Raw genomic sequence first — 10,225 nt, forward strand, 5'->3', positions numbered from 1 at the left:
AGTCTCCGGGTCCCAATCCAGTCCAAGGCTCCGGGTCCCAGTCCAAGGATCGGGGTCCCAATCCAGTGCAAGGCTCCGGGTCCCAGTCCAGTACAAGGCTCCGGGTCCCAATCCAGTCCAAAGCTCCAGGTCCCAATCCAGTCCAAGGCTCCGGGTCCCAATCCAGTCCAAGTCTCCGGGTCCCAATCCAGTCCAAGGCTCCGGGTCCCAGTCCAAGGATCGGGGTCCCAATCCAGTCCAAGGCTCCGGGTCCCAGTCCAAGGCTCCGGGTCCCAGTCCACTACAAGGCTCCTGGTCCCAATCCAGTACAATGCTCTTGGTCCCAGTTCAAGGCTCTGGGTTCCAGTCCACTACAAGGCTCCGGGTCCCAATCCAGTGCAAGGCTCCGGGTCCCAGTCCAGTCCAAGGCTCTGGGTCCCAATCCAGTCCAAGGCTCCGGGTCCCAATCCAGTCCAAGGCTCCGGGTCCCAGTCCAAGGATCGGGGTCCCAATCCAGTCCAAGGCTCCGGGTCCCAATCCAGTCCAAGTCTCCGGGTCCCAATCCAGCCCAAGACTCCGGGTCACAGTTCAAGTCTCCGGGTCCCAGTTGAAGGCTCCGGGTCACAGTCCAAGGCACCGGGTCCCAATCTAGTCCAAGGCTCCGGGACCCAATCCTGTCTAAGGCTCTGTGTTCAAGTCCAGTCCAAGGCGCTGCGTCCCAGTCCAGTCCAAGGCTCGGTGTCCCTGTCGAGTCAAAGGCTCCGGGTCCCAGTCCAAGGTTCCGGGTCTCAATCCATTCTAAGGCTCCGGGTCCCAATCCAGTCCAAGGCTCCGGGTCCCAAACCAGTCCAAGGCTCCAGGTCCCAATCCACTACAAGGCTCCGGGTCCCAATCCAGTGCAATGCTCTTGGTCCCAGTTCAAGGCTCTGGGTTCCAGTCCACTACAAGGCTCCGGGTCCCAATCCAGTGCAAGGCTCCGGGTCCCAGTCCAGTACAAGGCTCCGGGTCCCAATCCAGTCCAAGGCTCCAGGTCCCAGTCCAGTCCAAGTCTCTGGGTCCCAATCCAGTCCAAGGCTCCAGGTCCCAATCCAGTCCAAGGCTCCAGGTCCCAATCAAGTCCAAGGCTCCGGGTCCCAGACCAAGGCTCCGGGTCCCAGTCCAGTAGAAGGCTCCGGGTCCCAATCCAGTCCAAGGCTCCAGGTCCCAGTCCAGTCCAAGGCTCTGGGTCCCAATCCAGTCCAAGGCTCCGGGTCCCAATCCAGTCCAAGGCTCCGGGTCCCAGTCCAAGGATCGGGGTCCCAATCCAGTCCAAGGCTCCGGGTCCCAATCCAGCCCAAGACTCCGGGTCACAGTTCAAGGCTCCGGGTCCCAGTCCAAGGCTCCGGGTCCCAATCCAGTCCAAGGCTCCGGGACCCAATCCAGACCAAAGCTCTGGGTCCCAATCCAGACCAAGGCTCCGGGTCACAGTTCAAGGCTCCGGGTCCAAGTCCAAGGCTCAGGGTCCCAGTTCAAGGCTCCGGAGCCCAATTCAAGGCTCCGGGTCTCATTCCAAGGCACCGGGTCCCAGTCTAAGTCTCGGTGTCCCAGTCCGGTCCAAGGCTCCGTGTCCCAGTCGAGTCAAAGGCTCCTGGTCCCAGTCCAGTCCAAGGCTCCGGGTCCCAGTCCAGTCCAAATCTCCGGGTCCCAGTCCAAGGCTCTTGGTACCAATCCAGTCCAAGGCTCCGGGTCCCAGTCCAGTCCAAGTCTCCGGGTCCCAATCCAGTCCAAGGTTCCAGGTCCCAGTTCAAGGATCCAGGTCCCAATCCAAGGCTCCGGGTCCGAGTCCAAGGCTCTGGGTCCTAGTCCGTTCCAAAGCTCCAGGTCCCAGTCCAGTCCAAGGCTCCGGGTCCCAGTCCAAGGCTCTGGGTCCTATTCCGGTTTAAAGCTCCAGGTCCCAGTCCAGTCCAAGGCTCCGGGCCCAAGTCCAGTACAAGGCTCCGGGTCCCAGTTCAAGGCTCCAGGTACCAGTTCAAGGCTCCAGGTCCCAGTCCAGTCCAAGGCTCCGGGTCCCAGTCCAGTCCAAGTCTCCGGATCCCAGTCCACTCCAAGGCTCCGGGTCCCAATCCAGGACAAGGCTCTGGGTCCCAGTTCAAGGCTCTGGGTTCCAGTCCAGTCCAAGCCTCCGGGTCCCAATCCAGTCCAAGGCTCCAGGTCCCAGTCCATTCCAAGGCTCCGGGTCCCAGTCCACTCCAAGGCTCCGGGGCCCAATCCAGTCCAAGGCTCCAGGTCCCAATCCATCCAAGGCTCCGGGTCCCAGTCCAAGGCTCCGGGTCCCAATCCAGTCCGAGGCTCCGGGTCCCAATCCAGTACAATGCTCTTGGTCCCAGTTCAAGGCTCTGGGTCCCAGTCCAGTACAAGGCTCCGGGTCCCAATCCAGTCCAAGGCTCCAGGTCCCAGTCCAGTCCAAGGCTCTGGGTCCCAATCCAGTCCAAGGCTCCGGGTTCCAGTCCAAGGCTCTTGGTACCAATCCAGTCCAAGGCTCCGGGTCCCAATCCAGTCCAAGGCTCCAGGTCCCAATCCACTACAAGGCTCCGGGTCCCAATCCAGTACAATGCTCTTGGTCCCAGTTCAAGGCTCTGGGTCCCAGTCCAGTACAAGGCTCCAGGTCCCAGTTCAAGGCTCTGGGTCCCAGTCCAGTACAAGGCTCCAGGTCCCAGTCCAGTCCAAGGCTCTGGGTCCCAATCCAGTCCAAGGCTCCAGGTCCCAATCCAGTCCAAGGCTCCAGGTCCCAATCCAGTCCAAGGCTCCGGGTCCCAGTCCAAGGCTCCGGGTCCCAGTCCACTACAAGGCTCCTGGTCCCAATCCAGTACAATGCTCTTGGTCCCAGTTCAAGGCTCTGGGTCCCAGTCCAGTACAAGGCTCCGGGTCCCAATCCAGTCCAAGGCTCCAGGTCCCAGTCCAGTCCAAGGCTCTGGGTCCCAATCCAGTCCAAGGCTCCAGGTCCCAATCCAGTCCAAGGCTCCAGGTCCCAATCCAGTCCAAGGCTCCTGGTCCCAGTCCAAGGCTCCGGGTCCCAGTCCACTACAAGGCTCCTGGTCCCAATCCAGTACAATGCTCTTGGTCCCAGTTCAAGGCTCTGGGTTCCAGTCCACTACAAGGCTCCGGGTCCCAATCCAGTGCAAGGCTCCGGGTCCCAGTCCAGTCCAAGGCTCTGGGTCCCAATCCAGTCCAAGGCTCCGGGTCCCAATCCAGTCCAAGGCTCCGGGTCCCAGTCCAAGGATCGGGGTCCCAATCCAGTCCAAGGCTCCGGGTCCCAATCCAGTCCAAGTCTCCGGGTCCCAATCCAGCCCAAGACTCCGGGTCACAGTTCAAGGCTCCGGGTCCCAGTCCAAGGCGCCGGGTCCCAGTCCAGTCCAAGGCTCCGGGTCCCAGTTCAAGGCTGCAGGTACCAATTCAAGGCTCCGGGTCCCAGTCCAGTCCAAGGCTCCAGGTCCCTGTCGAGTCCAAGGCACCGGGTCCCAGACCAGTCGAAGTCTCCGGGCCCCAGTCCAGTTCAAGGCTCCAGGTCCCAGTCCAGTCTAAGGCTCTGGGACCCAGTCCAAGGCTCCGGGTCCCAGTCCAAGGCTCCAGGTTCCAGTTCAAGGCTCCGGGTCCCAGTTCAAGGCTCCAGGTACCAGTTCAAGGCTCCAGGTACCAGTTCAAGGCTCCGGGTCCCAGTTCAAGGCTCCCGGTCCCAGTCCATGGCTCCGAGTCCCAGTCCAAGGCTCCGGGTCCCAGTCCAGTCCAAGGCTCTGGGTCCCAATCCAGTCCAAGGCTCCGGGTCCCAATCCAGTCCAAGGCTCCGGGTCCCAGTCCAAGGATCGGGGTCCCAATCCAGTCCAAGGCTCCGGGTCCCAGTCCAAGGCTCTGGGTCCCAATCCAGTACAAGGCTCCGGGTCCCAATCCAGCCCAAGACTCCAGGACCCAATCCAGACCAAAGCACTGGGTCCCAATCCAGCCCAAGTCTCCGGGTCACAGTTCAAGTCTCCGGGCCCCAGTTGAAGGCTCCGGGTCACAGTCCAAGGCTCCGGGTCCAAACACAGACTAAGGCTCTGGGTCCCAGTCCAGTCCAAGGCTCCGTGTCCCAATCGAGTCAAAGGCTCCGGGTCCCAGTCCAAGGTTCCGGGTCTCAATCCATTCTAAGGCTCCGGGTCCCAATCCAGTCCAAGGCTCCGGGTCCCAATCCAGTCCAAGGCTCCGGGTCCCAGTCCAAGGATCGGGGTCCCAATCCAGTCCAAGGCTCCGGGTCCCAATCCAGTCCAAGTCTCCGGGTCCCAATCCAGCCCAAGACTCCGGGTCACAGTTCAAGGCTCCGGGTCCCAGTCCAAGGCGCCGGGTCCCAGTCCAGTCCAAGGCTCCGGGTCCCAGTTCAAGGCTGCAGGTACCAATTCAAGGCTCCGGGTCCCAGTCCAGTCCAAGGCTCCAGGTCCCTGTCGAGTCCAAGGCACCGGGTCCCAAACCAGTCGAAGTCTCCGGGCCCCAGTCCAGTTCAAGGCTCCAGGTCCCAATCCAGTCCAAGGCTCCGGGTCCCAGTTCAAGGCTCCGTGTCCCAGTTCAAGGCTCCAGGTACCAGTTCAAGGCTCCAGGTCCCAGTCCAGTCCAAGGCTCCGAGTCCCAGTCCAGTCCAAGGCTCCGGGTCCCAGACCACTCCAATCTCCGGGTCCCAATCCAGTACAAGGCTCTGGGTCCCAGTTCAAGGCTCTGGGTTCCAGTCCAGTCCAAGGCTCCGGGTCCCAATCCAGTGCAAGGCTCCGTGTCCCAGTCCATTCCAAGGCTCCGGGTCCCAATCCAGTCCGGCTCCAGGTCCCAATCCAGTCCAAGGCTCCGGGTCCCAGTCCAAGGCTCCGAGACCCAGTGCAAGGCTCCAGGTACCGGTTCAAGGCTCTAGGTCCCCGTCCAGTCCAAGGCTCTGGGTCCCAATCCAGTCCAAGGCTCCAGGTCCCAGTCGAAGGCTCTGGGTCCCAATCCAGTCCAAGGCTCCGGGTCCCAATCCAGCCCAAGACTACGGGACCCAATCCAGACCAAAGCACTGGGTCCCAATCCAGTCCAATGCTCCGGGTCCCAGTCCAAGGCTCTGGGTCCCAATCCAGTCCAAGGCTCCGGGTCCCAATCCAGCCCAAGACTCCGGGACCCAATCCAGACCAAAGCACTGGGTCCCAATCCAGCCCATGTCTCCGGGTCACAGTTCAAGGCTCCGGGCCCCAGTTGAAGGCTCGGGGTCACAGTCCAAGGCTCCGAGTCCCAGTTCAAGGCTCCAGGTACCGGTTCATGGCTCTAGGTCCCCGTCCAGTCCAAGGCTCTGGGTCCCAATCCAGTCCAAGGCTCCAGGTCCCAGTCCAAGGCTCTGGGTCCCAATCCAGTCCAAGGCTCCGGATCCCAATCCAGTCCAAGGCTCTGGGTCCCAATCCAGTACAAGGCTCCGGGTCCCAATCCAGCCCAAGACTCCAGGACCCAATCCAGACCAAAGCACTGGGTCCCAATCCAGCCCAAGTCTCCGGGTCACAGTTCAAGTCTCCGGGCCCCAGTTGAAGGCTCCGGGTCACAGTCCAAGGATCCGGGTCCAAACACAGACTAAGGCTCTGGGTCCCAGTCCAGTCCAAGGCTCCGTGTCCCAATCGAGTCAAAGGCTCTGGGTCCCAGTCCAAGGTTCCGGGTCTCAATCCATTCTAAGGCTCCGGGTCCCAATCCAGTCCAAGGCTCCGGGTCCCAGACCAGTCCAAAGCTCCGGGTTCCAGTCCAAAGCTCTTGGTACCAATCCAGTCCAAGGCTCCGTGTCCGAGTCCAGTCCAAGTCTCCGGGTCCCAGTCCAGTCCAAGGCTCCGGGTCCCAGTCCAAGGTTCCGGGTCCCAATCCAGTCCAAGGCTCTGTGTCCCAGTTCAAGGCTCTGGGTCCCAGTCCAGTCCAAGGCTCCGGGTCCCAATCCAGTCCAAGTCTCCGGGTCCCAGTTCAAGGCTCCAGGTACCAGTTCAAGACTCCAGGACCCAGTCCAGTCCAAGGCTCCAGGACCCAGTCCAGTCCAAGGCTCCAGGTCCCAATCCAGTCCAAGGCGCCGGGTCCCAATCCAGTCCAAGTCTCCGGGTCCCAGTTCAAGGCTCCAGGTACCAGTTCAAGACTCCAGGACCCAGTCCAGTCCAAGGCTCCAGGACCCAGTCCAGTCCAAGGCTCCAGGTCCCAATCCAGTCCAAGGCGCCGGGTCCCAATCCAGTCCAATGCTCCAGGTCCCAGTCCAAGGCTCTGGGTCCCAATCCAGTACAAGGCTCCGGGTCCCAATCCAGCCCAAGACTCCAGGACCCAATCCAGACCAAAGCACTGGGTCCCAATCCAGCCCAAGTCTCCGGGTCACAGTTCAAGTCTCCGGGCCCCAGTTGAAGGCTCCGGGTCACAGTCCAAGGCTCCGGGTCCAAACACAGACTAAGGCTCTGGGTCCCAGTCCAGTCCAAGGCTCCGTGTCCCAATCGAGTCAAAGGCTCCGGGTCCCAGTCCAAGGTTCCGGGTCTCAATCCATTCTAAGGCTCCGGGTCCCAATCCAGTCCAAGGCTCCGGGTCCCAATCCAGTCCAAGGCTCCGGGTCCCAGTCCAAGGATCGGGGTCCCAATCCAGTCCAAGGCTCCGGGTCCCAATCCAGTCCAAGTCTCCGGGTCCCAATCCAGCCCAAGACTCCGGGTCACAGTTCAAGGCTCCGGGTCCCAGTCCAAGGCGCCGGGTCCCAGTCCAGTCCAAGGCTCCGGGTCCCAGTTCAAGGCTGCAGGTACCAATTCAAGGCTCCGGGTCCCAGTCCAGTCCAAGGCTCCAGGTCCCTGTCGAGTCCAAGGCACCGGGTCCCAAACCAGTCGAAGTCTCCGGGCCCCAGTCCAGTTCAAGGCTCCAGGTCCCAATCCAGTCCAAGGCTCCGGGTCCCAGTTCAAGGCTCCGTGTCCCAGTTCAAGGCTCCAGGTACCAGTTCAAGGCTCCAGGTCCCAGTCCAGTCCAAGGCTCCGAGTCCCAGTCCAGTCCAAGGCTCCGGGTCCCAGTCCACTCCAATCTCCGGGTCCCAATCCAGTACAAGGCTCTGGGTCCCAGTTCAAGGCTCTGGGTTCCAGTCCAGTCCAAGGCTCCGGGTCCCAATCCAGTGCAAGGCTCCGTGTCCCAGTCCATTCCAAGGCTCCGGGTCCCAATCCAGTCCAAGGCTCCAGGTCCCAATCCAGTCCAAGGCTCCGGGTCCCAGTCCAAGGCTCCGAGACCCAGTGCAAGGCTCCAGGTACCGGTTCAAGGCTCTAGGTCCCCGTCCAGTCCAAGGCTCTGGGTCCCAATCCAGTCCAAGGCTCCAGGTCCCAGTCGAAGGCTCTGGGTCCCAATCCAGTCCAAGGCTCCGGGTCCCAATCCAGCCCAAGACTACGGGACCCAATCCAGACCAAAGCACTGGGTCCCAATCCAGTCCAATGATCCGGGTCCCAGTCCAAGGCTCTGGGTCCCAATCCAGTCCAAGGCTCCGGGTCCCAATCCAGCCCAAGACTCCGGGACCCAATCCAGACCAAAGCACTGGGTCCCAATCCAGCCCATGTCTCCGGGTCACAGTTCAAGGCTCCGGGCCCCAGTTGAAGGCTCGGGGTCACAGTCCAAGGCTCCGAGTCCCAGTTCAAGGCTCCAGGTACCGGTTCATGGCTCTAGGTCCCCGTCCAGTCCAAGGCTCTGGGTCCCAATCCAGTCCAAGGCTCCAGGTCCCAGTCCAAGGCTCTGGGTCCCAATCCAGTCCAAGGCTCCGGATCCCAATCCAGCCCAAGACTCCGGGACCCAATCCAGACCAAAGCACTGGGTCCCAATCCAGTCCAATGCTCCAGGTCCCAGTCCAAGGCTCTGGGTCCCAATCCAGTACAAGGCTCCGGGTCCCAATCCAGCCCAAGACTCCAGGACCCAATCCAGACCAAAGCACTGGGTCCCAATCCAGCCCAAGTCTCCGGGTCACAGTTCAAGTCTCCGGGCCCCAGTTGAAGGCTCCGGGTCACAGTCCAAGGATCCGGGTCCAAACACAGACTAAGGCTCTGGGTCCCAGTCCAGTCCAAGGCTCCGTGTCCCAATCGAGTCAAAGGCTCTGGGTCCCAGTCCAAGGTTCCGGGTCTCAATCCATTCTAAGGCTCCGGGTCCCAATCCAGTCCAAGGCTCCGGGTCCCAGACCAGTCCAAAGCTCCGGGTTCCAGTCCAAAGCTCTTGGTACCAATCCAGTCCAAGGCTCCGTGTCCGAGTCCAGTCCAAGTCTCCGGGTCCCAGTCCAGTCCAAGGCTCCGGGTCCCAGTCCAAGGTTCCGGGTCCCAATCCAGTCCAAGGCTCTGTGTCCCAGTTCAAGGCTCTGGGTCCCAGTCCAGTCCAAGGCTCCGGGTCCCAATCCAGTCCAAGTCTCCGGGTCCCAGTGCAAGGCTCCAGGTACCGGTTCAAGGCTCTAGGTCCCCGTCCAGTCCAAGGCTCTGGGTCCCAATCCAGTTCAAGGCTCCAGGTCCCAATCCAGTCCAAGGCTCCGGGTCCCAGTTCAAGGCTCCGTGTCCCAGTTCAAGGCTCCAGGTACCAGTTCAAGGCTCCAGGTCCCAGTCCAGTCCAAGGCTCCGAGTCCCAGTCCAGTCCAAGGCTCCGGGTCCCAGTCCACTCCAATCTCCGGGTCCCAATCCAGTACAAGGCTCTGGGTCCCAGTTCAAGGCTCTGGGTTCCAGTCCAGTCCAAGGCTCCGGGTCCCAATCCAGTGCAAGGCTCCGTGTCCCAGTCCATTCCAAGGCTCCGGGTCCCAATCCAGTCCAAGGCTCCAGGTCCCAATCCAGTCCAAGGCTCCGGGTCCCAGTCCAAGGCTCCGAGACCCAGTGCAAGGCTCCAGGTACCGGTTCAAGGCTCTAGGTCCCCGTCCAGTCCAAGGCTCTGGGTCCCAATCCAGTCCAAGGCTCCAGGTCCCAGTCGAAGGCTCTGGGTCCCAATCCAGTCCAAGGCTCCGGGTCCCAATCCAGCCCAAGACTACGGGACCCAATCCAGACCAAAGCACTGGGTCCCAATCCAGTCCAATGCTCCGGGTCCCAGTCCAAGGCTCTGGGTCCCAATCCAGTCCAAGGCTCCGGGTCCCAATCCAGCCCAAGACTCCGGGACCCAATCCAGACCAAAGCACTGGGTCCCAATCCAGCCCATGTCTCCGGGTCACAGTTCAAGGCTCCGGGCCCCAGTTGAAGGCTCGGGGTCACAGTCCAAGGCTCCGAGTCCCAGTTCAAGGCTCCAGGTACCGGTTCATGGCTCTAGGTCCCCGTCCAGTCCAAGGCTCTGGGTCCCAATCCAGTCCAAGGCTCCAGGTCCCAGTCCAAGGCTCTGGGTCCCAATCCAGTCCAAGGCTCCGGATCCCAATCCAGCCCAAGACTCCGGGACCCAATCCAGACCAAAGCACTGGGTCCCAATCCAGTCCAATGCTCCAGGTCCCAGTCCAAGGCTCTGGGTCCCAATCCAGTACAAGGCTCCGGGTCCCAATCCAGCCCAAGACTCCAGGACCCAATCCAGACCAAAGCACTGGGTCCCAATCCAGCCCAAGTCTCCGGGTCACAGTTCAAGTCTCCGGGCCCCAGTTGAAGGCTCCGGGTCACAGTCCAAGGATCCGGGTCCAAACACAGACTAAGGCTCTGGGTCCCAGTCCAGTCCAAGGCTCCGTGTCCCAATCGAGTCAAAGGCTCTGGGTCCCAGTCCAAGATTCCGGGTCTCAATCCATTCTAAGGCTCCGGGTCCCAATCCAGTCCAAGGCTCCGGGTCCCAGACCAGTCCAAAGCTCCGGGTTCCAGTCCAAAGCTCTTGGTACCAATCCAGTCCAAGGCTCCGTGTCCGAGTCCAGTCCAAGTCTCCGGGTCCCAGTCCAGTCCAAGGCTCCGGGTCCCAGTCCAAGGTTCCGGGTCCCAATCCAGTCCAAGGCTCTGTGTCCCAGTTCAAGGCTCTGGGTCCCAGTCCAGTCCAAGGCTCCGGGTCCCAATCCAGTCCAAGTCTCCGGGTCCCAGTTCAAGGCTCCAGGTACCAGTTCAAGACTCCAGGACCCAGTCCAGTCCAAGGCTCCAGGACCCAGTCCAGTCCAAGGCTCCAGGTCCCAATCCAGTCCAAGGCGCCGGGTCCCAATCCAGTCCAAGTCTCCGGGTCCCAGTTCAAGGCTCCAGGTACCAGTTCAAGACTCCAGGACCCAGTCCAGTCCAAGGCTCCAGGACCCAGTCCAGTCCAAGGCTCCAGGTCCCAATCCAGTCCAAGGCGC

This window comes from Hypanus sabinus, chromosome 29 (assembly GCF_030144855.1).
Source record: "Hypanus sabinus isolate sHypSab1 chromosome 29, sHypSab1.hap1, whole genome shotgun sequence".
Lineage (NCBI taxonomy): Eukaryota > Metazoa > Chordata > Chondrichthyes > Myliobatiformes > Dasyatidae > Hypanus > Hypanus sabinus.